Below are 27116 nucleotides of genomic sequence, written 5' to 3' on the forward strand. Positions count from 1 at the left end.
ATGTATGCTGCGCTATCTCTGCTGATTAAGTGGCTGTGTCCAGACTCACAAGTGGCTGTGCTTGTAAAGTGACTGTGTATAGGGGCACACTGCACGCTGATGTATGCTACGCTATACTCTGCTGATTACAGTGGCTGTGTCCAGACTTACAAGTGGCTGCGTGTACAAAAAAAAAAGTTTAAAAAGTAAAAAAAAAAAAAAAACAGTTTCTTTTTGGTGCTGTACCCCACTGTGTATACAAGCACCGTGACTCCTTGGGCTGTACCCCACTGTGTATACAAGTACTGTGACTCCTTGAGTTGTACCCCACTGTGTATACAAGCACTGTGACTCTGTTGGCCGTAGCCCACTGTGTATACAAGCACTGCGACTCCTTAGGCTGTAGCCCATTGTGTATACAAGCACTGTGACTCCTTGGGCCATAGCCCATTGTGTATGCAAGCACTGCGACTCCTTGGGCCATAGCCACTGCGTATACAACTACTGTGACTCTGCAGGCTGTAGCCACTGTGTATACAAGTACTGTGACACCTTGGGCCATAGCCCATTGTGTATACAAGCAATGTGACTCCTTGGGCTGTACCCCTCTGTGTATACAAGCACTGTGACTCCTTGGGCCGTAGCCCACTGCATATACAAGTACGGTGACTCTGCTGGTCGTACCCCACTGGGTGAGTGGGAAGTCCCAAGGACAAATCCATCTTGCAATACCTTTCATTTCTACCACTGTTGTGTGGCAATGTTTCATAGATGTTCTTTAAACTGCGGTGTCTGTGCTGCTCCTCTGTCACTTAATAACCAGCCAGCTCATTGCAGCCTTTGGCCAATAATGGTGAAAACAATATTGTGAGCTGTGAGGTGGCTTTAATTGACTGTAAATGACTGGAAATTTATATTATTGAGGTTAATAATACTCTAGGAGCAAACAAAAGCCCAAATTATGTGATTTTAGCTTTTTTTGTACATTTTTGTAAAAAATCCAAATCCAAAACCAGTCACAGCCTACTGTGAATCCAAATCCAGCAAAAATGTTCCGCTGCACATCCCTATTTACAATCGGTCTGACCTTACTCAGAAATTGCTAACCTCGCCGCACACAGTGAGTACTCAAGCTGTGTATGCCGTTGCAGTGACTAATTTATGCACGCCTATGCAATGGCATTCAAACAGACAGACACGCCTGCGTTTCTCTGACCACTCCCATAGGCAAACGCAGGGGGGGTTTCCATCTGCCTGGAAACCCCCCTCCTCAGCCCACACCGTGACCACAATAGCAATAGTAATGTAATAGAATTTTACTAGTGCTGCATGTTCTTCACAGTATCACAAATGAAATAATTAGCACCACCTGTGGATCTTTTAACATGTATCAGTCAGTAATAAATAACCTGTGCACCAACTAGGAGATCTGGAAAACATTCACTGTTAGGAATGTGCTGCTAGAGAGCCTAATATGTACATATATGTCCAGGGCTGTGCTAGGTTATTCTGCTGCTCCCCCAGACTCCTGGACTTGCTTTAATACTCTGGAATGGTGCCTACATCTAAAATAAAAACATTCAGCTCAGGCAGGATGAACCTGCTGCCGCATCTAATGGCTTACTGTGATTGCTGGTCCTCTATATGCTAGAATTATGACACGCAATATACTTTGTATGATGCATATTAAAGCTGGTTAAGTGCTAATTCTACCCTCTTCATGGACTGGCCACACTCACTCTAAAATCAAGCATTTGGAAACCCCCCTCTAGTAATCCTGCATGTGCCACTGACTCCCCCCGTCACCACCCTCAAATGCTGACGTCCAATCCCTCTATTTGCAATGGCTTTGTATCTGTGTAGGTGAATGCAGAGCGATCGCAATGCTAACTCGTGCCCTGTGATGCATACACTTGCGCAGTACGCAACAATTGGCCATCTGCGTACGCTATCGCAATAGCGATCCATGCTGACTCAGGTCCTTTGATAGGAGGATGAATAATTACACAAGCCAACATATTTTTTTTGTTTAGTTGCCAAGGATATTTGAATGAATTTAGGGTATTTTGTGGTTGCTGAATTAAAAAATGAAAGTAATTTTTTTTCGAAATGGCTCTAGTTCTTCAGATAATGAATATGCTCAAGTAATAGGGAACTTAGGCTCTGAATCAGGGCCATCACGATTCCTTTTTGGAGCGGCCTCCCGGCCACTCGCATAGCTGTGGGTGACCACCCACAGCTATAGCGAGCGGCCAAAATGATGGTCGCAATATTAAAGCAGTCACTGTTCTGCAGTCCAGGGAGCCTGACATCAGTAGTGGAAAACTTGATGGAGACACTGCTGAAATAAATGTTGTAGAGCATAGGTTCTCAAACTCGAGGCCTGATTCAGAGCGCTCGCTCTGAATCAGTGCCCTCCCTCTCTTTTTTTAGAGCGGCCTCCTGGCCACTCGCATAGCTGTGGATGACCACCCACAGCTATAGCGAGCGGCCAAAAAGATGGTCGCAATGGTCAAGACCATCGCGACCATCCGGCTTGCGACGAGACCCTGCGGTAGGGTCTCGCTGCCGCAAGCCCAGGAGTGCTTTTGACTCTATCAGAGCCAAAAGCACTCCCACTGACATCACTAGTGATGTCAGTGGGGCCGGACCCAGACGGTAGGCGTTCGCATGGGAATGCCTCCCTCTGGGCAGCCACGCCTCCGGCACGCCCACCAAAGGGGGCGTGCTGTCAATCAACATCGACAGCACGCCCCCTTTGGTGCGAGACCCATAACTACAGCTTGGCCATCGTTATTTGGGTCTCGCGCATGCTCACGACCTAGCCGCCTCCGTCGTGTGCACGCACACTTCCGCACCATCGACCCGCTTGCAAGCGCTCAGCGCTCGCGAGCGGGTCTGAATCAGGCCCTTAGCTATAACGCTGATTGCCATTCAACAAGCAGTCAATTCACAGTTGTCTATTGTGTTTTTCTTTTTTCTCGTCCATGTATCTCAAAAATGAGCCAATCTAGCAAAACTGATGTCATATTCGGAATCAGCACCACAAAGTTATCCCAAAATCACTCTAATATGATTGGCAATATAATGAGTGTTGATCACAGAATTATATTTCCAACTCGTAGGGGTATATTTACTAAAGTGAGAGTTTTTAGAAGTGGAAATGTTGCCCAAAGCAACAAATCAGATTTGACTTAATATTAAACTAGCACCTTCTAGAACAGGCATGTCAAACTAAAAATACCAACCGTGCCGAATAGTCAAGGTCTTAAGAGTGTGTGGGCTACAACAAAAAAAAAAGTCTTATATGCAATTTTGAAAGACTTATTATTAATAAAAACCCTGCAGTGCCCCCTGTAGTAGTGCCCCTTATACAATGCCCGCTGAATTTGTGCCTATTATGCAGTGCCCCAGTAATGCGCCTTATGTTGTGCCCCCAGTAATGTCCAGTGTAGTTCCCCTTATGCAGTGCCCCCAGTAATGCCCCTAGTAGTGCCCCTTATGCAGAGCCCCCAGTAATGCCCCTTTTACAGAGCCCCCAGTAATGCCCCTAGTAGTGCCCCTTATGCAGAGCCCCCAGTAATGCCCCTTATGCAGAGCCCCACATAATGTCCCTAGTAGTGCCCCCAGTAGTGCCCATTATGCAGTGCCCCAGTAATGCTCCTTATGTTGTGCCCCCAGTAATGCCCCTTAGGCAGAGCCCCCTATAATGCCCCTTATGCAGTGCCCCAGTATTGTCCCTAGTAGTGCCCCCAGTAATGTCCTTAGTAGTGCCCCTTAGGCAGATCCCCCAGTAATGCCCCTTATGCAGAGCCCCCAATAATGTCCCTATTAGTGCCCCCAGTAGTGCCCCTTATGCAGAGCCCCCAGTAATGCCCCTTATGCAGTGCCCCCCAGTAATGCCCCTTATGCAGAGCTCCCAGTAATGTCCCTAGTAGTGCCCCCAGTAGTGCCTATTATACAGTGCCCCAGTAATGCTCCTTATGTTGTGCACCCAGTAATGCCCCTTATGCAGAGCCCCCAGTAATGCCCCCAGTAATGCCCCTTATGCAGAGCCCCCAGTAATGCCCCTAATGCAGTGTCCCCAGTAATGCTCCTTATGTTGTGCCCCCAGTAATGCCCCTTATGCAGAGCCCCCAGTAATGCCACTTATCCAATGCCCCTAATAACGTCTCTAGTAGTGTCCCCAGTAATGCCCCTTATGCAGAGTCCCCAGTAATGCCCCTTATGCAGAGCCCCCAGTAATGTCCCTAGTAGTGCCCCCAGTAGTGCACATTATGCAGTGCCCCAGTCATGCCCCTTATGTTGTGCCCCCAGTAATGCCCCTTATGCGGAGCCCCCAGTAATGCCCCTTATGCAGTGCCCCCAGTAATGCTCATTTTGTGCCCCCAGTAATGCCCCTTATGCAGAGCCCCCAGTAATGCCCCTTATGCAGAGCCCCCAGTAATGCCCCTTATGCAGTGTCCCCAGTAATGCTCCTTATGTTGTGCCCCCAGTAATGCCCCTTATGCAGAGCCCCCAGTAATGCCACTTATGCAATGCCCCCAGTAACGTCTCTAGTAGTGTCCCCAGTAATGCCCCTTATGCAGAGCCCCAAGTAATTCCCCTTATACAGAGCCCCCAGTAATATCCCTAGTAGTGCCCCCAGTAGTGCCCATTATGCAGTGCCCCAGTAATGCTCCTTATGTTGTGCCCCCAGTAATGCCCTTATGCGGAGCCCCCAGTAATGCCCCTTATGCAGTGCCCCCAGTAATGCTCCTTATGTTGTGCCCCCAGTAATGCCCCTTATGCAGAGCCCCCAGTAATGCCCCTTATGCAGTGTCCCCAGTAATGCTCCTTATGTTGTGCCCCCAGTAATGCCCCTTATGCAGAGCCCCCAGTAATGCCACTTATGCAATGCCCCCAGTAATATCCCTAGTAGTGCCCCCAGTAGTGCCCATTATGCAGTGCCCCAGTAATGCTCCTTATGTTGTGCCCCCAGTAATGCCCCTTATGCAGAGCCCCCAGTAATGCCCCCAGTAGTGCCCCTTATGCAGTGCCACCAGTAATGCTCCTTATGCAGTGCCCCCAGTAATGCCCGTTATGCAGAGCCCCCAGTAATACCCCTTATGCAGAGCCCCCAGTATTGTCCCTAGTAGTGTCCCCAGTAATGCCCCTTATGCAGAGCCCCCAGTAATGTCCCTAGTAGTGCCCCCAGTAATGCTCCTTTTGTTGTGCCCCCAGTAATGCCCCTTATGCAGAGCCCCCAGTAATGCCCCTTATGCAGTGCCCCCCAGTAATGCCCCTTATGCAGTGTCCCCAGTAATGCTCCTTATGCAGAGCCCCCAGTAATGCCACTTATGCAATGCCCCCAGTAACGTCTCTAGTAGTGTCCCCAGTAATGCCCCTTATGCAGAGCCCCCAGTAATGTCCCTAGTAGTGCCCCCAGTAGTGCCCCTTATGCAGTGCCCCAAGTAATGCTCCTTATGTTGTGCCCTTATGTAAAGCCCCCAGTAATGCCCCTTATGCAAAGCCCCCAGTAATGTCCCTAGTAGTGCCCCCAGTAGTGCACATTATGCAGTGCCCCAGTCATGCCCCTTATGTTGTGCCCCCAGTAATGCCCCTTATGCGGAGCCCCCAGTAATGCCCCTTATGCAGTGCCCCCAGTAATGCTCCTTATTTTGTGCCCCCAGTAATGCCCCTTATGCAGAGCCCCCAGTAATGCCCCTTATGCAGTGCCCCCAGTAATGCTCCTTATGCAGTGTCCCCAGTAATGCTCCTTATGTTGTGTCCCCAGTAATGTCCCTTATGCAGAGCCCCCAGTAATGCCACTTATGCAATGCCCCCAGTAACATCTCTAGTAGTGTCCCCAGTAATGCCCCTTATGCAGAGCCCCCAGTAATGTCCCTAGTAGTGTCCCCAGTAGTGCCCCTTATGCAGAGCCCCAGTAATGTCCCTAGTAGTGTCCCCAGTAGTGCCCCTTATGCTGTGCCCCCAGTAATGCTCCTTATGTTGTGCCCTTATGCAAAGCCCCCAGTAATGCCCCTTATGCAGAGCCCCCAGTAATGTCCCTAGTAGTGCCCCCAGTAGTGCACATTATGCAGTGCCCCAGTCATGCCCCTTATGTTGTGCCCCCAGTAATGCCCCTTATGCGGAGCCCCCAGTAATGCCCCTTATGCAGTGCCCCCAGTAATGCTCCTTATTTTGTGCCCCCAGTAATGCCCCTTATGCAGAGCCCCCAGTAATGCCCCTTATTCAGAGCCCCCAGTAATGCCCCTTATGCAGTGTCCCCAGTAATGCTCCTTATGTTGTGCCCCCAGTAATGCCCCTTATGCAGAGCCTCCAGTAATGCCACTTATGCAATGCACCCAGTAACGTCTCTAGTAGTGTCCCCAGTAATGCCCCTTATGCAGAGCCCCCAGTAATTCCCCTTATGCAGAGCCCCCAGTAATATCCCTAGTAGTGCCCCCAGTAGTGCCCATTATGCAGTGCCCCAGTAATGCTCCTTATGTTGTGCCCCCAGTAATGCCCCTTATGCAGAGCCCCCAGTAATGCCCCCAGTAGTGCCCCTTATGCAGTGCCCCAGTAATGCTCCTTATTTTGTGCCCCCAGTAATGCCCGTTATGCAGAGCGCCCAGTAATGCCCCTTATGCAGAGCCCCAGTATTGTCCCTAGTAGTGTCCCCAGTAATGCCCCTTATGCAGAGCCCCCAGTAATGTCCCTAGTAGTGCCCCCAGTAGTGCCCCCAGTAATGCTCCTTATGTTGTGCCCCAGTAATGCCCCTTATTCAGAGCCCCCAGTAATGCCCCTTATGCAGTGCCCCCCAGTAATGCCCCTTATGCAGTGTCCCCAGTAATGCTCCTTATGTTGTGCCCCCAGTAATGCCCCTTATGCAGAGCCCCCAGTAATGCCACTTATGCAGTGCCCCCAGTAACGTCTCTAGTAGTGTCCCCAGTAATGCCCCTTATGCAGAGCCCCCAATAATGCCCCTTATGCAGAGCCCCCAGTAATGTCCCTAGTAGTGCCCCCAGTAGTGCCCCTTATGCAGTGCCCCCAGTAATGCTCCTTATGTTGTGCCCTTATGCAAAGCCCCCAGTAATGCCCCTTATGCAGAGCCCCTCAGTAATGTCAATAGTAGTGCCCCTTATGCAGAGCCCCCCTAATGCCCCTTATGCAGAGCCCTTTATGTTGTGCCCCCTGTAATGCCCCTTATGATGTGCCCCCTCCCAGTATAAAACAGGCCCCATTCACCTGTGCAGTACTTACCTTTCTTCACGATGGCCGCTGGGCACAGCTGCTGTCCACGTCGTCTCCACTCTCACCGTCCCGTGTAGACGCTGCTGCTGACTGGATCTAATTAGATCCATAGAGGCAGGAGCATGCTCCTCTTATCGCGGGAGACGCGAGGACTTCATGACGTCACCCACACGCTGCATCACTGGGAACGCTGGCTTCTGAAGCGATCAGAAGCGTTGCCAGCTTTAAATAAAGTAAACACTGCCTGATGGGAGCTGAGCTCCGATCGTGCCAAGGGTGTGGGCCGTTTATTATATATATGTGGGCCCACCCTGTCGGGCCTCATAAAATGTTTATTCGGGCCGCATGTGTGACATGCCTATTCTAGAAGATAATAGCTAGAATCTAATTAGTTGCTATGGGCAACATCTCCACTTCTAAAAACTCACTTTAGTAAATGTACCCCTATGTCTTTTGCCTGTACCCTTAAAAGCTTCTGAAGGGCTGCCAAATATCTAACATTACCCTTGCAATCATGTATTACATTAAAAAGGGCGAGATACTCTTAAGACAAAAGTTCCTTTATAAACTTAAGATATAAGTATTAAAGTACTGTAGTACAAATTGTGAGGGAGGGAAGACTCTTCATACAGTATCCTGCCATTACACTACCATAAACTCATTAAGATGGCAGGCAATGTAGTAAAAGACTGATAACTATTTGTATTGCAAACTCTGTTCTAACACTTACACCTACTGTATGTGTGTAAGCAATGCACATATTGTGAATCATCAGCTGAGATACTGTACGCTTTAATTTCCCATTCTAGACTATCACTTCATTTTATCACAGTCATATTTGAGTCAACATGTCATCCTACTGTAAGATGCCCTTAGCATAACATCAGAACTGTTGCACCTTTGTCACTGGCCAATATATCAGACTGTCTTCTCATTTTTTTTGTTCTTCAACTTTGCCGACCTCCATGAAACCACTTACTACTTGTTCCCTCGTTAGAGGAACATCTGTTAACAGGTTATAATTTCCATTTAGTGTAGTCAAACTCTTTTTTTTATTGTGGAAAAATGTAGCTATCCATTACCCCTTCAACTCTCAATGTTCCATGAACCCTACCTACTGTATTACCTACAATTATGCTCTTGTGAATCATTTTGAATAGATTCAAAATCTTATGACATCCCAGAACTTATTGCTGTCTGATAAAGTTATGTACTTACATGCACACTCACTCGTGTTTTCCATTTACAGTTGAAGCTAAAAATATCTTAATTAGACTGTATTTACCAGTTGTCGTGCATTCTATATATATTTTTTTGTGTAAAATATCATGTTTTTATATTTTGAAGTTATTAAACCCATAGATACTGTATAGCACACTTTAAAAACACATCAGTAAGTTCTAATATGGATACATATACAGTACTGTATACACAGCACAACTTACTTGCATTACTTTTAGCTAAAATAAAATTGTAATACTATAGTACAGTTGATATTTATATTTTAAGTAAAGTTAAAAATGCTGCATGAATTAAGACACATGTGACTTGGCTACTAAGAAAGATGACAAGTAAACTCTGCTGAACCTGCTCTTCTAACACTTACTACACCTTTGACCAGGCAGCAATCAATAGCTCTCACTTCTATGGCAGCTCTGAAGTGCCTCCTTGGGAGGAGCTACACAATCAGGTAGGAGGAGCAAGAAGCTCCTCACAGAAGAATATTCTAACATTCCAAAAATTTGTGATTTTCATGACATATTTTTGAGCTCGGAAAATGCCTAAAAACACAAAAAAAATGAATAGGCACTTTAGAGGCATCTTCTGTTACATTAATAATGAGTTGTTCATGCACCTTTACCAGGAATTAATGCATGGGAGATAGGTAATGCCGCAGCATAAAACTCTAAAAACCGAGGTCAAATGGATGAAAAGAACACAATAAACCATAATCTTCGCCTGATTTATAAAGCACTATTACAATGTTAGTATGTGTAAGCGAGCCCTAAGAGTTCATGTATTTTTTATTTTATATGCACAAATTGTTCAAGATAAAAAAGTTATTAAACGTTTTTATTCTTGACAGTCCACTTGTTATGCTTAGTATTATTATTACAATTAAAATTATTAAAAAAAATGTAATCAACATTTTATTTTTTAATACAAAGTTGCTTCCAATGTCATTACAGTGTTCTTGATATGATTATTAAAACTTCGTTGTAAGTGAAACATTTCTACTACAAGAAACTTTCATACATTTAACATCAAAGAATAGATGGGAAGAGTCAGGGTGAAAGTGTACATGGGATGTATAAAGTAACCAGATTAAATATGAATACAAAAAGGCCAAATAATGTGCAAAGATTAAGGTAGACCCTCAGGCCCCGTTTGTTAGTAATCTAGACATTTACGATGATAACATCTGAGTTTAAACATTTTTAAATAGGACCTATTTACCAATAGCACTTTGGAAAAATTTCATAATTGTATGTTCAGTACAGTATATGCATAAGATAACCTGAGTTGATTAGTAACACATAACAGGCTTGCAATTTAAGGGACAAATTTTAGTAACAATAAACAAAAATAATCATACATACTGTATCTACCTACAGTGTTATGAAGGTTACAGAGAGGAAATTGTATTATGAGCCCAGTCTTACATGCAGAATGAGCTGATATGACAAGCCTAATGCCGCTTATCTACTACGCAACATTACTGAGCGATTGCATGATTATGACATCGTAATCGCGCAATCACTCAGTAATCGGGCACAAATCATGCACATTGATGTTGGAAAGACCAGTGATGCGCGCTCCTGCTGGTCATTTCAGACATCAATCATCGCCGAACATGCTGGTCAACCTGACGATGATTGATGTGCCTACACTGAACAACTGCTCGGTCAGTGTAGGCACAGCACAGACTGTGAAACGACTGCACGATTACAATGTCGTAATCGTACAGTTGTTTCACAGTCTGTAAGTGGATACGCACCTGTCCTTAACACAAACTACTTAGTGCTTTCAACATTTTCTGATTAGTTTTAACATGTCTAATATTTAATTTGTTTTATTTGTAATACTTGACTTTGATAAAAGGGCGTATCTTAAATTGTTAGATGAATGAACTTGTCCCAAGTGTAATGTACTTAATCACTACAAAGCCCACAAATAAAATGATTAATATAGTCACTATGTAATAACAATATGAAATTGTACTTTCAAGCTTTCAAAGACCAGTAAACATTGAATTTTTTCCCATCTGCCTACTGTCACCATAAATCTATATATATCTATATAACATAGGCAAACGCAGGGGGGTTTCTGTCTGCCTGGAAACCCCCCTCCCCAGTCCACACAATGACCACAATAGAAATAGTAATATAATAGACTGTTACTAGTGCTGCATGTTCCCCTCAGTATCACAAATTAAATAATTAGCACTACCTGTGGATCTATTAACATGTATCAGCCAGTAATAAATAACCTGTGCACCAACTAGAAGATCTGGAAAACATGCACTGTTAGAGATGCACTGCTATAGAGCCCAATATGTACATATATTTCCAGGGCAGTACTAGGTTCTTCTGCTGCTCCTCCAGACTCCCGGACTTACTCCTATAGTCTGGAATAGTGCCCACATCTAAAATAAATACATTCAGCTCAGGCAGGATGGCCCTACTGCTGCATCTAATGGCTTACTGTGATCACTGGTCCTGTATATGCTGGAATTATTGCACACAATGTAAGACGCTTATTAAAGCTGGTTAAGTACTAATTCTGCCCTCTTCATTGACAGGCTACACTCATTCTAAAATTAAGCATTTGGAAACCCCCTTCTGGAAATCCTGCGTTTGCCACTGTATAATATCTTCTATTTATTCCACAGTTGTATAGAGAGTCAGAGGAGCCCCACATCTTCACCTGGGTGAGCACATATTTTGGCTCCCCAGGTTTGCACGGTTGGCGATGGTATTTAGTAAATGTTGGCATGTCCCATATGCTGATGTAGTATATGGTCAGTGAGTCCATAAGACGCCTGGATAGATATGCATTTCATTGTGGACCTATTTTGTACCTTTTTCTGGTAATCTGTTCATGAATATAATGGATGTCAGGTGCTGCAGTATCATTTTACACTGTGGTGTAGACTTTTATGCAAAATCCCTGTGTTTGTGATTTGTTTACAGTATATCAGGGCTGCACTGACATTAGCCATAAGGAAAATTACCTCAGATAATCAATAGTTTTCTTATAACTTAGTAAAAAACAATAGGGAAAATGCCATGCATGAATTATCTTGTCTCGTACTCCTGCCAGCAGCAGATCTATAAACTGAGGGTTACGCGTGCAACGTGCGGAGATAGGGGGCTGGGCTATAATATCAGGGTAATTTAATCAGAAAATAATTTCAGTTTATGCACATTTTCAATAATAGATGTTGTATCATAGGAAAGGTGCAAGATACAAATTTTGGACATTGAAAAAATCTGTAACTACAATTTCTATACATTAATGTTTTCCTTATTACACCTCTGGTAGCTCCATATACATTAAATTACACAGGTGCACCTAAATATATACCATAGTATATGAGGTATGGGTAACCCATTGTAGAAGAGCAGACATTGCATCAACTGATGGGAAGATTTGTGTGGATTGAGGATGATTCTTGCTTAGTACAGATTTTGAGCACTGGAGTCCTACATTTGTGGAACAGTGAAAAAGGCAGATTTCACTTTACTAATGAAGATTATTTTATAATTAGATAAAGGATCAAGAGGTGCAAGTGAGCATTCCACAAAAGGACTTGATTTTGCACAAGCTCTTGGTGGCGATTTAGGGCTAGATTTATTAAAAGCCACGAGCAATAGGGCTGTTGGACTTGTGATTCTGCTCCGGTATTCCCATTTCCTAGTAGTCCACACCATCTTTGACCTTGCAGCTGTGGGAGTTACATGTAATAAAGACAGTCCCCTCACTCTCATGACTAATTGTAGCTAACTGCGCAGTAATTTAGGAGAAAAACTGAACATTTTTATTAAATGAAAGTGGCAGGAGGCTGAATTTTTGATGTGACACTTGCTATTTCAACATCTCTGCAAACTTAAGAGAGTGTGGTGTAGACATGTACTTTGGAAGAGTGCTGATAATACTATCTAGGTGTACAGGTGTACGACCATGGTGTTTTACAGGATACATCCAGTGCACTTTGTGAATGAGGTCCACCCAGAGATACACTACCTGGTCAAAAATATGTAGTCATCCCTGATAATTAGTGTGTCTGGTAATTTCAGCCACACCCATTGCCAACAGATGCATTAAAAAGCATACAGTCCTTTTCCAACAAGTCAGTTTGTCACATTTCTCCATTTCTAGACTGCACTGGTCAACTGAAATTGCTGTTATTGTTATTGCTGTTAAGTGTAAATGTCATCTACCCTTGTTTGCAACACCCATTGCTGAGCACCAATCTGCCTCTATAAGCAATGTCAGCAACAGAACTGTTTATTAGATACTTCATGGATTGGGTTTCCATGGTCGAGGTCATAGCTGAAAGCGCCAGCTGGAATGGTGTAAAGCACACCACCATTGGACTCTGGAGCAGTGGAAAACATGTTCCCTGGAGTGAATAATAACGCTTTACCATCTGGAAGTTTGACTGATAAATCTGGTGGATTCTAGGAGAATACCTTCTGTCCGAATGTGTATTGCCAACAGTAACGTTTGATGGAGAAGGAATAATGACCTGGGGCTGTTTTTGCCTGGGCTCCTTTCTCCAGTGAAGGGAAATCTTAATGCTACAGCATACAGGGACATTCTAAAGAATTGTGTGCTTATAAGTTGTGGCAACAATTTGGGATGCCCTTTCCTGCTTCAGCATGACAATTATCCCATGCACAAAGCAAGGTCCATCAAAAATGATTTGCCAAGTTGGTGGTGGAAGAGCTTGACTGGTCTGCTCAGAGCGCTGATCTCAACCTCATCGATCACCATTAGGATGAAGTGGAACGCTGACAAGGAGCCAGGCCTTATTGGCCAATTTCAGTGTCCAACTTCAATAATGTTCTTGTGGCTAAATGAATGTGAATCCCTTAAGCCATGTTCTAAAATCTAGTTTAAAGTCTTCCCAGGAGAGTATAGGCTGTTATACCAGGGAGACCAAATCCATATTAATGACCAAAGTTTTAGAAGGAGATGATCAACAGACACACATATGTATGTGATATTTGGGTGTCTATATGCTATTGGGCAATTATTAAGGCATGCACCGCCCGATATTACCATTCACCCACTGAACACTCTGATTAGTCATGTGCTTAGACTTTGGTTTTTAGGTACAGTGCAGAGGCTTCCATATATGCTAGGTTACTTTTCTAATTTCAGCTACATTTACAATAACTAGGGATGAGAAAAGCCATGGACACTGTGACATCTTATAAGATAATATACAAGTCAAGTGAAAAACATACCAGATAGCACACAAACTCTAATCTTGTAAATTATCTACAAGATAATTGTGTTTTTAAAAATGATTCATGTTCACTGTATTGTACTATAATCTCCAGTACAGAACTTGTTTAACATTCTCTACATGTTAAATTTGTTTTCTGGTTCTCATATGTATCTACCTTCCTCTGTTAGATTACTTAGTGAGAGACTCTAACATATCGTATGACAATATTTCCAGGAAAATTACAATGATACTGAGGTCGTGTGCTCAGTCAGTCGTCAAGTATAATTTAAGGCTAATTCTATGCACCTGAAAATCACAACTAGAGATTACTAAATTTCCACATTTAAATAATTATATATTCATTAATTCATGTAAGTTCTTTTTTTATTTCATACTATTAAATCAATAAGATTCAGAAAATTAACATATTTACATGAATGGCCTCATTGCTTTGTCTGTTTTTGGAAATGGTATACTTTCTCTATGGTTTACTTTCTGTTACTGGAGATTACTTTCGGCCAGGGAGTTGATTATTAACTCAACTGTATCCAAAAAAGGAACAAATTTGATATGTATTTTTCTAAAAACATTAATATTTATTGAATTTTACTGTGAAAATGGGTCACAGAAAAAATGAAAGGGATGCATGAAGAAAATACAGGAAGGCCAAGAGGCCAAGGGGTACACAGAATGTAAATTGATATGCATTTCTGGTAGTTGGGTTTCAGAATATTTTGTCCTACTATGAGACATTGGTCTAAACAGCAGATATATCACTAGGTCCTCTATCATTATTTATTGTGCTTTACTATAGTTCTCTATACAGGTCATAGGAAAGGCAAGATTCCACTGGAACCCAGTTCACCTGGGGAGAACATTATATTAAGTTTACTGTACTCTCTGGAAGAGCTCCTGCAAATCAGTAGAGCTGTGATGTGTACAGGAAGCCTGCCTGCGATCAAGAACACCAGTGTAACAGCCAGACTCGACTTGCGAGACTTCACTGCCTATACAAATGAAAACTCTCCTGCTCTGCAGGGCCCCCACAAAAACAAGCTGGCAATTAATCTGTCCCTGCACAAACTGGCTCTACGGAGGCAAGATGTCATCCTCATCCTCCTCATCCACCGATTCCTCACCCTCTTCAGTGTGTACATCCTCATCCTCACAGAGTATTAATTCGTCCCCGCTGGAACCACAGGTCCCTCTGTACGTTCTGGAGGCTGGTCTCCCTGGAAGAGTTGATAATTCATTTTATGAACATCATCTTCTCCACATTTTGTGGAAGCAACCTCCTACGCCTTTCGCTGACAAGGTTCCCGGCTGCACTAAACACTCTTTCGGAGTACACACTGGAGGGGGGGCAACTCAGGTAAAATAGAGCCAGTTTGTACAGGGACCTCCAAATTGCTTCTTTTTCCTGCCAGTACAGGTACGGACTGTCTGACATGCCTACTTCGATGCTGTCATCGATGTAATCCTTTAACAGACAGACGCACGCTTGTCGCTGCTGCTTGAGGATGCAAGTGCGGCTACAGCCCACACAATTCACAAAGACAGAAAAAAAAAGAACAATATTTTTATTGTTTGTGTAGCACACTTTGAGGGTGTCACCACCCTTTAACAGACAGACGCTCGCTTGTCGCTGCTGCTTTGAGGATGCAAGTGCGGCTACATCGCACACAAGTCACAAACACATTAAAAAAATAGTTTTTTATTTTTTGGAGCACTTTGAGAGTTACACCACCCTTTAACAGACAGACGCACGCTTGTCGCTGATGCTTTGAGGATGCAAGTGCGGCTACAGCCCACACAATTCACAAAGACAGAAAAAAAAGAACAATATTTTTATTGTTTGTGTAGCACACTTTGAGGGTGTCACCACCCTTTAACAGACAGATGCACGCTTGTCGCTGCTGCTTTGAGGATGCAGGTGGAATCTAGATGGGATTTGGAACCGTGGACACACTACCTCCATCAATTGTCTAAATCCCACTGCACTAATGGCGGATACCGGATGCACGTCTAACACCAACATAGCAGTCAAGGCCTCAGTTATACGTTTTGCTTCAGGATGACTGCTGTCGTACTTCATCCTCATCGCTAGGGACTGTTGGAGGGTCAATTGTTTAGTAAAAGTAGTGATGTTCCTACTTCCTCTCTGGGATGATGAACAACTCCCAGCAGCAGCAATAGCACTAGGAGGAAGTGGTTCTTGATCTTTCCCTATTTTAGTTTTATCGGAGAAAGTTTGGTCCTCCATTTATGTTATATTGATATATACGTGCGGCTAAAGCGCACACAAACACAGAAAATATTTTTTTATTTTTGCTGCAGAGTAGTGCACTTTGTGGGTTACACCACCTTTTAAGAAATGAGCCAGCCGGCTCTTTACTTATGGGACACAGGCGCACGCTTGGCGCTGCTCCTTTGTTGATGCACGTGCAGCCACAGTGCACACAAGTCACAAACACAGAAAATATTTTTTTTTTTGGTTTGGAGTGCACTTTGGGGGTTACAGCACCCTTTAACGGTCAAGCCAGCCGGCCCTTTACTTATGACACAGGCGCACGCTTGGCACTACTTTGTTGATGCACGTGCGGCTACTGCGCACACAATTCACAAACACAGAAAATAATTCTTTTTTTGGTTTGGACTGGAGTGTACTTTGGGGGTTACAGCACCCTTTAATGGTCAAGCCAGCCGGCCCTTTACTTATGACACAGGCGCACGCTTGGCACTACTTTGTTGATGCACGTGCGGCTACTGCGCACACAATTCACAAACACAGAAAATAATTTTTTTTTTGGTTTGGACTGGAGTGTACTTTGGGGGTTACAGCACCCTTTAACGGTCAAGCCAGCCGGCCCTTTACTTATGACACAGGCGCACGCTTGGCACTACTTTGTTGATGCACGTGCGGCTACTGCGCACACAATTCACAAACACAGAAAATATTTTTTTTTTTGGTTTGGACTGGAGTGTACTTTGGGGGTTACAGCACCCTTTAACGGTCAAGCCAGCCGGCCCTTTACTTATGACACAGGCGCACGCTTGGCACTACTTTGTTGATGCACGTGCGGCTACTGCGCACACAATTCACAAACACAGAAAATATTTTTTTTTTTCGTTTGGACTGGAGTGTACTTTGGGGGTTACAGCACCCTTTAACGGTCAAGCCAGCCGGCCCTTTACTTATGACACAGGCGCACGCTTGGCACTACTTTGTTGATGCACGTGCGGCTACTGCGCACACAATTCACAAACACAGAAAATAATTTTTTTTTTGGTTTGGACTGGAGTGTACTTTGGGGGTTACAGCACCCTTTAACGGTCAAGCAAGCCGGCCCTTTACTTATGACACAGGCGCACGCTTGACACTACTTTGTTGATGCACGTGCGGCTACTGCGCACACAATTCACAAACACAGAAAATAATTATTTTTTTGGTTTGGACTGGAGTGTACTTTGGGGGTTACAGCACCCTTTAATGGTCAAGCCAGCCGGCCCTTTACTTATGACACAGGCGCACGCTTGGCACTACTTTGTTGATGCACGTGCGGCTACTGCGCACACAATTCACAAACACAAAAAATATATTATTTTTTTAGCACTTGGGGGGAGCACCCCTGATGGACAGAGCACCCCCTGGACAACACTACAGCACCCCTTTAGGACTGGGACACTGCACAGGACTTTGGAGTGGACACAGCCCCTATGGACAACTGACTGCACAACACAGTCCAGCCAGCCCCTATGGACTTTGAAGTAGTGGACACAGCCCCTATTAACAACAGCAGCACAGCACAACACAGCCAGCCCCTATGGACTTTGAAGTAGTGGACAACAGCAGCACAGCGCAGCACAGCACAGCACAACACAACACTACTCTGCACTACACTACACTACACAGCCCAGCCAGCCCTAACTCCCACCCTCCCTCTTCACTGTCCACAGCCGAGTGAGAAAATGGCGCCGACGCGGGTACCTTATATAGGATCCAAGACCCGCAATACTCGGAAGGCGGGAAGATGACGTTTTGCCTCGATTTCAGATCCGAGTCAGGCGGGAAAAGTCGAGCCTGACTCGGATCGGACTCGGATCGGGGGGGCTCGGGGGGGTTCGGATTTCAGAAATCCGAACCCGCTCACCCCTAATATATATATATATGTATATATGTATAATTATATATATATATATATATATATATATATATATTCATCATACCCCACTGGTGACAGATTCAGTTTAAGTACTAAAATGAAAAACACTGGGTAAATATTTTAGCTGAATGTTGTGTGTTTCTGAAATGTGTTTATAAATTGCAAACTCCTAGCAACAGTTCACCAAAAGGATGCGGAAATTAATGACTGCTAAATGGCTGCAAAATGATAAAGTTCACTGTTCTGCCATCAATCTATCAAATTCTTTCTACTTGTCTTGATCCTTTTGCTGTGAGTCAGTTAAGGAATTTAAAACTTATGTGTTACTCTTCTGTTTATAGATTATCCATAATAACATTAACTGAAAAACAGAACAGATGTTTTATTCTGACTTTAGTTCACCACGTTAATTATTTGTAGAAAGAATATCTTTGCATCAGGTCATTCACTCTGACTTAAAGTTATGATGTGTAAGTATAACGGAACATCTCCTTACATCCTGATGTCTGTCTGACCCTCAGTGGGTCCTATAGAACTCAAAATCAAACTCTAACTCAGTCACTTTTAGAATGGAATGCATTTGGGGGTCTTAGCAAAGCATTTTTTTGTTCTTTCCAAACACAATACCAATAAAGCTAAGATTAGTGTTAAGCACCAGTAAAATAAAGGATCTTAGCATTCTGAGAACTGTTTTACTATTCACTGTATTCACACATTTTGCACTGAAATCTAGAAATAACTTTATTCACTATCAGTATGAGGAGCACTTTACCATAGTGACTGGAGTAATATTAAAAATGACTTTAGATATTTGTAAATATGAAGTTAAAGGGGCTGAAGTGGAGATGGAAGAATATACATTTAAAAATAGGGAGGCTGATGATCGTGATAGTGATGATCTGCAGGGGCGTAACTATCCAGGAAAAAGGGAATACGGTTGCTATGGAGCCCCCCCGCACACAGCTCTATAGCGTCTCTCCACTCCCCTTTCATATTTATTCAATGGGAAAGGCATTTTGGGCTTCGGGGCTCACTGTGTCCAGGTATGTCCTATTATTAGCTCGCCCCTGACACTGAGTTACTTGTTTCCTTGGGCTGACCCCTCCCGAAAGACCAGCCTCCTACTTACATCAGCTAAAGATTGATTCCTCTCCTTCCTAAGTTCCACTCTTGGATCTTCTATTTGCCTATCTCTCCACTCACAGCTCCAAATACCCCCTCCCCCCTCCCACATACCTGTTTCCCATGCCCCCCTTCCCCACACTGGTTCAGCTCCTGTAGAAAATGTACACTGAAAAAAGGAAGCCCCAAGCCTCATCATGATCTTCTATGCACTAGCATAGCAGCAGCCTTAGTGGGAGCTACCAATGGATCCAGTAATTTCATGATGAAAGTAAGTTGCTTACTGTACATGTTATACTTATGATTTATAATTTTTAAGGTTAGGATGTAGTTAGGGCTATGGTGCAATTAGGGTGAGGGCGTGTGTTAGGCTAAAAAAGCATTATCAACATTTTGAATGCCGACAAACAAAAGCATTAATAGGTGGAGCCCTGCAGAGAGAGGTGTATCTTTACAACATTGGGGGCCCCTTCAAAGTTTGGCAATCTGGCCTGCAAAGTTCTAATCACGCCCCTGATGATCTGAGTGAGAAGTGGCTCAGAGCCGCTGTATCTGTCATTGTAATTGTGACTGTCATGGTGTACCACTCCTCACTCAGCCCTGGGCTCTGGCACAGGCCACACGGCCCTAACCAGAATACGCTGCAGCACTTTGAAATTGCAAAGAAGCACTGGCTTAAATAAGATTGGGGAATAATAGACAAAGAGGTAAGTGAGCCCTGCTCGCAAGCTTATAATCTATAGGAAAATAGGAGTTTGATACGGAATGTGTATGAAGTCCCCACGGCTAACGCTAAGGGCGCACGGACTTACCTTGTTCGGTCCGGCGTTCCAGTGCAAGGATTAAGTTAGGCGTCTGTATTTTGATGCCTATCCCTTGTTGGGATTCAGATATTGGTATTGAGACCGGTGGCCGCCGGTCTCATAACTACATCCCGTTTTATACATGTCAAGTGCCACATATGGCTTATTGGTACACCAGATTGCAATAGCAGAAAGTGATTAGCGAGGCTCTATGATCCAGTAGCACAGTAATGAGGGTTGCTTGTGTATAGAAGAATATATGTAAGCATTATGTAAGAATGAGGAAGATGCTCATTTGGGAATTTGAGGCCTCTCAATTTTTTAAAAAGTATTTTGAATTATTTTTTACAAACCTGTAATCTTTGTGACACCTAGACCAGTACACAGGTACTTACTGCATTCACTGCCACCTCTGTGTTCCTCATACAACACCAGCCCGGGGACGTTTATTGACTCCTAGCAGTAGCCAATTTTTACACAAACTGGCAACAGAGGCAGCACTAGATTGTTTCAGAGTTACTCTGCCCACCCCTAAGGAGTACCAGCGATGAGGGCATGACAGCAGACATTGTCCCAGACTTCCACCATTTCAGTTGAACTTGAGAATAATCCCCGTCCTGAGAAAGGGGTTAATTTTAATGTAAGCCAAATTTCACATTGCTACAAATGGGAACAGAAAAGTCAACCCAATTTCTATCATGTTGATTTGTAGCGTCCCAGTGTTAGACACTATATATATATATATATATATATATATATAGATATATACATATATATATATATATATATATATATAAACTCCGTTTGGATGGCACTCCCAAAACAATATTCATCAGACCCAGGTACCCTCCATAGAAAGCTCCAGCTGTGCTTCCAATATATACACCGTAATGGCGGCACTCCGGTAATAAGTCATACACTAGCAGGCAGAACTATGACAACGTTTCGATGTTTAATGCATCGTCTTCAGGTTACAAAATACAATACAAACAAACACTTACTTTATACCCCTCACCACACCACGTGAAAAGAACACGGCTTCCGGGTCCGGACATGTGTCGCTCTAACATGACATCATAGAAACAGCCCGTTGCCATAGTGATAAGAGTGAAACTAAAAACAAGGAAGAGAAGTGTGAGAGACAATATTCAATAAATATATCGGAAATTAACTGAAATCTAATCAAACTCGATTTATATAAATAATAATCTATAAACATTGCATTTGCTACAAATTAATAAATGTCTGGAAGGACTAGCACCGCCCACTAACAACGTCACCATAGTGGCCCGTTGTCATGGAGATGACATAATATTTACCAAGCGAAGTGTGAGAGATAATATCCAATAAATATATCGGTAATTCATTGAAACCTAATCAGACTCAATTTATATAAATAACAATCCATAAACATATTGCTACAAATTAATAAATATCTGGAAGGACTAGCAGCACCCACTGAGAACGTCACTATAGTGGCCCGTTGTCATGGAGATGACATGATATTTACCAAATAACATCCTGGAGAACAACATCAAATAAACACATAACACCAATGTGCATTATCATCTACCCTAGACAAAATATGCGATTCTATATGTATCCATATCTATACATTAATATTAGGACTCATAAAAAACAATGAAGCCCCAAACTGTCATTAAGCCCCTTTGGGAATAATGTGCCCAACCTATATATCCACCGCGATTCACACTGGAGAAGCCTCTGTGATCTATTACCTCCTCTATCAAGCGGTGGAATATGATCAATCAAGATATATCTTAATGCTGCAAGATTATGTCCTGCCTGCGCAAAGTGTCTAGCGACAGGTTGGTCACTCACCCCGGACTTAATTGCCGCCCTTATTGCTGACCGGTGAAGTGCCATCCTGTCACATAGAGTTCTGTCTGTCTTTCCAACGTAACTGAGTCCACATGGACAGGTTATCAGATATATTACAAATTTAGTCTGACAACTTAACCTATGCCTGATCATATATCTCTTGCCACTATGGAGATGATTAAAACCATCTCCGACAGTCAGATACCTGCATGTGAGGCAATTCAGGCACTGAAAACATCTGTTTTTAGTACTAAGAAAGCCACCAGCATCTGTTTTAACTAACTTACTAATGTCCGTTTTAACAATCCAATCACGCAGGTTTTTGCCCCTAGTATAACATGGCATCAAAGACATATCTTTCAGATTGAGCTCACTATCGTTCTGAACAATGGACCAATGTTTTTTAGAGATTCCACGTATCTTATCACTCAAGATATTATAGTGATTAACCCATGGCATACGTTTACCCTTTACTTCATCAGCCCTGGGCATTAACAACTTTTCACGAGGTATTATCATAGCCTTGGATTTTGCTGATAAAAGTAAACCTTTGTCATAGCCTCTATCAATAAAATTATTGATCATGATGTCAATTTTATCTGAAGCCACTTCAGGGTCACTACAAATCCGCCTAGCTCTCAAAAATTGCGAATAGGGTAATCCATACTTCGCAGACTTTGGATGGAAACTATTCGCGTGCAAGAACGTGTTCCGATCCGTTGGTTTATTATATAACATCGTGCTAAGGACCCCTTTTGATTTATGAATTTCAACATCCAAAAACGTTACACACGTCTCGTCCACAGTATACGTGAACTTAATAGGACTATCAGAACCATTATGTCCATTGATGAACGCATCTAACTGTGGCCTGGAACCTGTCCAAATGATAAAGATATCATCAATATATCTGGTGTAAAATCTGATACAATCAGATATAACAGATGATTTAAAAAATATCTCCTGTTCCATTTTGAACATATACGCGTTGGCGTACGATGGGGCCACATTGGACCCCATCGCACAGCCAACGCATTGGAGATACAATCGACCATCAAAAGTAAAAAAATTATTGGTCAAAATCAAATCAAGCAGTTGGACAATTAACTCAATGTTTGTGCCATCATATAGGGGATTCCCCGTTAACAGGTCACGAACAGCCTCAATACCATCGATGTTAGGTATAATCATATACAGATTAGATACATCGATGCTACATAGCAAACTTTCATCAGGTACATCACCCAAGGACATCAATTTTTTCAAAAACGTAGTCGTGTCCATCAAATAATCAGGATGCCCCATAATACACGGCTGTATTAGTATATCAAGGTAAACAGAAGAGGGCTGGAACAACGACCCCCATGCGATATAATCGGCCGATCGGGGGGGTTGTCCAGACTCTTATGTACCTTGGGAAGTATATTTAACACTGGAACTACAGGATACTTAGGAATTAAAGCATCACATAAATCCTGTGAAATAATTCCCTCCATTACAGCCCCCTCTAACAAATCCTGTAATTTCTTTTTGTATCGTATAGTCGGATCACCATCCAGTTCTAAATACACCGATACATCACACAATTGTCTTAGTATCTCATTCTTATAACTTTGCACATCCTGTATTACAATAGACCCGCCTTTGTCGGCGGGCCGTGTCACAATGTCCGTATAGGACGACAATGACTTCAAAGCTTGAAATTCATTCCTATTAAGGTTATTATGTCCATAATGTACTGTCTGAGTTCTAATTACATCAACCTCCTTATCAACCATATTCATCAATGTCCTAATAGAATGATTACTAGAATTAGGGTCATATGTTGATTTCAACGGATCGGAACACGTTCTTGCACGCGAATAGTTTCCATCCGAAGTCTGCGAAGTATGGATTAACCTATTCGCAATTTTTAAGAGCTAGGCGGATTTGTAGTGACCCTGAAGTGGCTTCAGATAAAATTGACATCATGATCAATAATTTTATTGATAGAAGCTATGACAAGGGTTTACTTTTATCAGCAAAATCCAAGGCTATGATAATACCTCGTGAAAAGTTGTTAATGCCCAGGGCTGATGAAGTAAAGGGTAAACGTATGCCATGGGTTAATCACTATAATATCTTGAGTGATAGGATACGTGGAATCTCTAAAAAACATTGGTCCATTGTTCACAACGATAGTGAGCTCAATCTGAAAGATATGTCTTTGATGCCATGTTATACTAGGGGCAAAAACCTGCGTGATTGGGTTGTTAAAACGGACATTAGTAAGTTAGTTAAAACGGATGCTGGTGGCTTTCTTAGTACTAAGAACGGATGTTTTCGGTGCCTGAATTGCCTCACATGCAGGTATCTGACTGTCGGAGATGGTTTTAATCATCTCCATAGTGGCAAGAGATATACGATCAGGCATAGGTTAAGTTGTCAGACTAAATTTGTAATATATCTGATAACCTGTCCATGTGGACTCAGTTACGTTGGAAAGACAGACAGAACTCTACGTGACAGGATGGCACTTCACCGGTCAGCAATAAGGGCGGCAATTAAGTCCGGGGTGAGTGACCAACCTGTCGCTAGACACTTTGCGCAGGCAGGACATAATCTTGCAGCATTAAGATATATCTTGATTGATCATATTCCACCGCTTGATAGAGGAGGTAATAGATCACAGAGGCTTCTCCAGTGTGAATCGCGGTGGATATATAGGTTGGGCACATTATTCCCAAAGGGGCTTAATGACAGTTTGGGGCTTCATTGTTTTTTATGAGTCCTAACATTAATGTATAGATATGGATACATATAGAATCTCATATTTTGTCTAGGGTAGATGATAATGCACATTGGTGTTATGTGTTTATTTGATGTTGTTCTCCAGGATGTTATTTGGTAAATATCATATCATCTCCATGAAAACGGGCCGCTATAGTGACGTTCTCAGTGGGTGCTGCTAGTCCTTCCAGATATTTATTAATTTGTAGCAATATGTTTATGGATTATTTATATAAATTGAGTCTGATTAGGTTTCAATGAATTACCGATATATTTATTGGATATTATCTCTCACACTTCGCTTGGTAAATATTATGTCATCTCCATGACAACGGGCCACTATGGTGACGTTGTTAGTGGGCGGTGCTAGTCCTTCCAGACATTTATTAATTTGTAGCAATATGTTTATGGATTGTTATTTATATAAATCGAGTTTGATTAGATTTCAATTAATTTCCGATGTATTTATTGAATATTGTCTCTCACACTTCTCTTCCTTGTTTTTAGTTTCACTCTTATCACTATGGCAACGGGACGTTTCTATGATGTCATGTTAGAGCGACACATGTCCGGACCCGGAAGCCGTGTTCTTTTCACGTGGTGTGGTGAGGGGTATAAAGTAAGTGTTTGTTTGTATTGTATTTTGAAACCTGAAGACGATGCATTAAACATCGAAATGTTGTCATAGTTCTGCCTGCTGGTGTATGACTTATTACCGGAGTGTCGCCATTACGGTGTATATATATATATTTATATATATATATATATATATGATAGTGTTTTCTTAGACTACAGTGATTATTTGCAAAGACTTCTTTTATTAGCTGAATATGGATGCCATGCTGCTAGCAGATACTCAGCAATGATGTTAGTTATATCCCCGAGCAGTGGAGCACTGAAGCGCACACCCTTGGAGTACAGATAACAACAATTTTCCACAACGATTACAGACCTCAGAGGGAAGGGTGTGATCGCACTCCTGTTCTGCCTTAGGAGTAGGTGAAACCGTGCTCTCTCCTGACATCACTTGATTCTCTGATGCATCCCATCTGTGCCAAAAGCTGCCAAAGTCTGACTTTTCCATAGCAGCCACTGGCTGGCAGAGTGGAACTTTGGTAAGTTCTTTGTTCCACATAAGGGGACATACACGTCTGAGTGTCAGATCAGGTCACTTGTTCTATTGCTTCTTTCTGGGTGGAAAGCATCATGTGAGGGTGACATCTGCAATAGTGTTATCATTTCAGGATGTTAAATGTAAAAAAAAAGAAATGTAATCATTGGCTATAATGTGACTCGGATCTTCCACTCATGTCATAGTACAAAATAATTAATGACAAATTAGCTATAACTACATGGTGCTCTGATACCTCGCCCACTGTAGCAGTTTGTAGCAGTTTACCTAATTACAGTAATAACTTTAATTGAGACAAAGTGGCCTCTATTGGTAATAAAGCAACATAGTTCTCATAAAGTTGAAAGGTCGGAGCGCTCTGTTATGACATAAGAAATTATCTAATATCTTTCATATTCATGCATCCGGAGCATATTATACAGTCTTACAGCAGTGCTATGGGACTTTGCTCCGGGAACACAGATGTACAGAAATTTCACCCTTGACAATAGAAAGACTTGTTGTTACTAAGGGAAAAACATTGAGGTACTAAAAAGGCAACTTCGGAACAAATGCATGCAATTACAAAATAAAAAATAAAAAAAGCATGGATGAAAAATAAAACAGTTTGCATATCCATAGAATACATTTACTTGTACATTGTACCTTTATATTGAATAAAATAGGATACCGACTGATATTTTACATGGCCATAGAAAGAGTGCACAGACTCATTTTTTACCGTTCAATCACGAATGGAGCCACAATTATCTTAAATTGTCAAATTCCACATGGCTACCAGCAGAATCTTTTTCTTAGCTCTGTTTCCTACATGTTACTAAGATAGCTTAAGATAAAGGGTGAGATGTACTAAGCCTAAAATGTGGCGAAACTCAGAAAACTGCAGTTTAGGAGTCCTGGCCGCATTCCTGATATGTACCAAGCTCTGGAATTTATTATTATTATTATAATTATTATCCTTTATTTATATGGCACCACAAGTGTTCCGCAGCACCTTACATACAGTAGCATAAAACTAATAAGTTAAAAAGAAACAATTAACTTACAGTACATTACAGGGCAGGACAAAGACATGATTTATGTACATTGCTGCAATAGCGATTAAAGAACTCACAGTAAGTAGCAGGGAGTTGGCAGTCAAGCGTTAGGTGCCCTTATGGGGAGTAAGGAGTAGAAGAAAGTGTAAAGAGAAGCATATGAGGGAAGAGGTCCCTGCTCGTGAGAGCTTACATTCTAAAGGGGAGGGGCAGACAGACAGGTTTGACACAGATAGGTTAAATAGGGAGCAAAGAGCATGAAGTGGGTTAGGATGAGAGCTGGAAGGCCTTGATGAAGTAGTGGGTCTTGAGAGCCCGTTTGAAGATTTGTAGAGAGGTGGAGAGTCTGATAGGGAGAGGGAGAGCGTTCCAAAGATAGGGAGCAGCATGGCCAAAATCTTGGATGCGAGAGTTGAAGGAAGTAATCAGTTGGCAAGAGAGGTGGCATGCATTTGTAAAGCGAAGTGGACAGGCGCGAGTGTGAAGGGAGAGAAGGTCAGAAATGTATGTGGGAGAGGATTTGGTGAGGGCATTGTAGGCGAGTGTAAGAACCTTGAATTGGCATCTGAATGG

General features: G+C 42.8%; 1 long non-coding RNA gene across 1 annotated transcript in view; it reads left to right on the top strand.

The window, feature by feature from the left end:
• LOC148477032 (uncharacterized) overlaps positions 1 to 24959 on the top strand; it is a 344964-nt gene extending 320005 nt beyond the window's left edge. The window contains exon 3 of the long non-coding RNA XR_015872578.1: positions 24882 to 24959. This is a non-coding gene — a long non-coding RNA (uncharacterized LOC148477032). The remainder of the gene's footprint in view (positions 1 to 24881) is intronic.
• The last annotated feature ends 2157 nt before the right edge of the window (positions 24960 to 27116 follow it).

This window comes from Taudactylus pleione, unplaced genomic scaffold (genome assembly GCF_031769625.1).
Source record: "Taudactylus pleione unplaced genomic scaffold, aTauple2 ptg000757l, whole genome shotgun sequence".
NCBI lineage: Eukaryota > Metazoa > Chordata > Amphibia > Anura > Myobatrachidae > Taudactylus > Taudactylus pleione.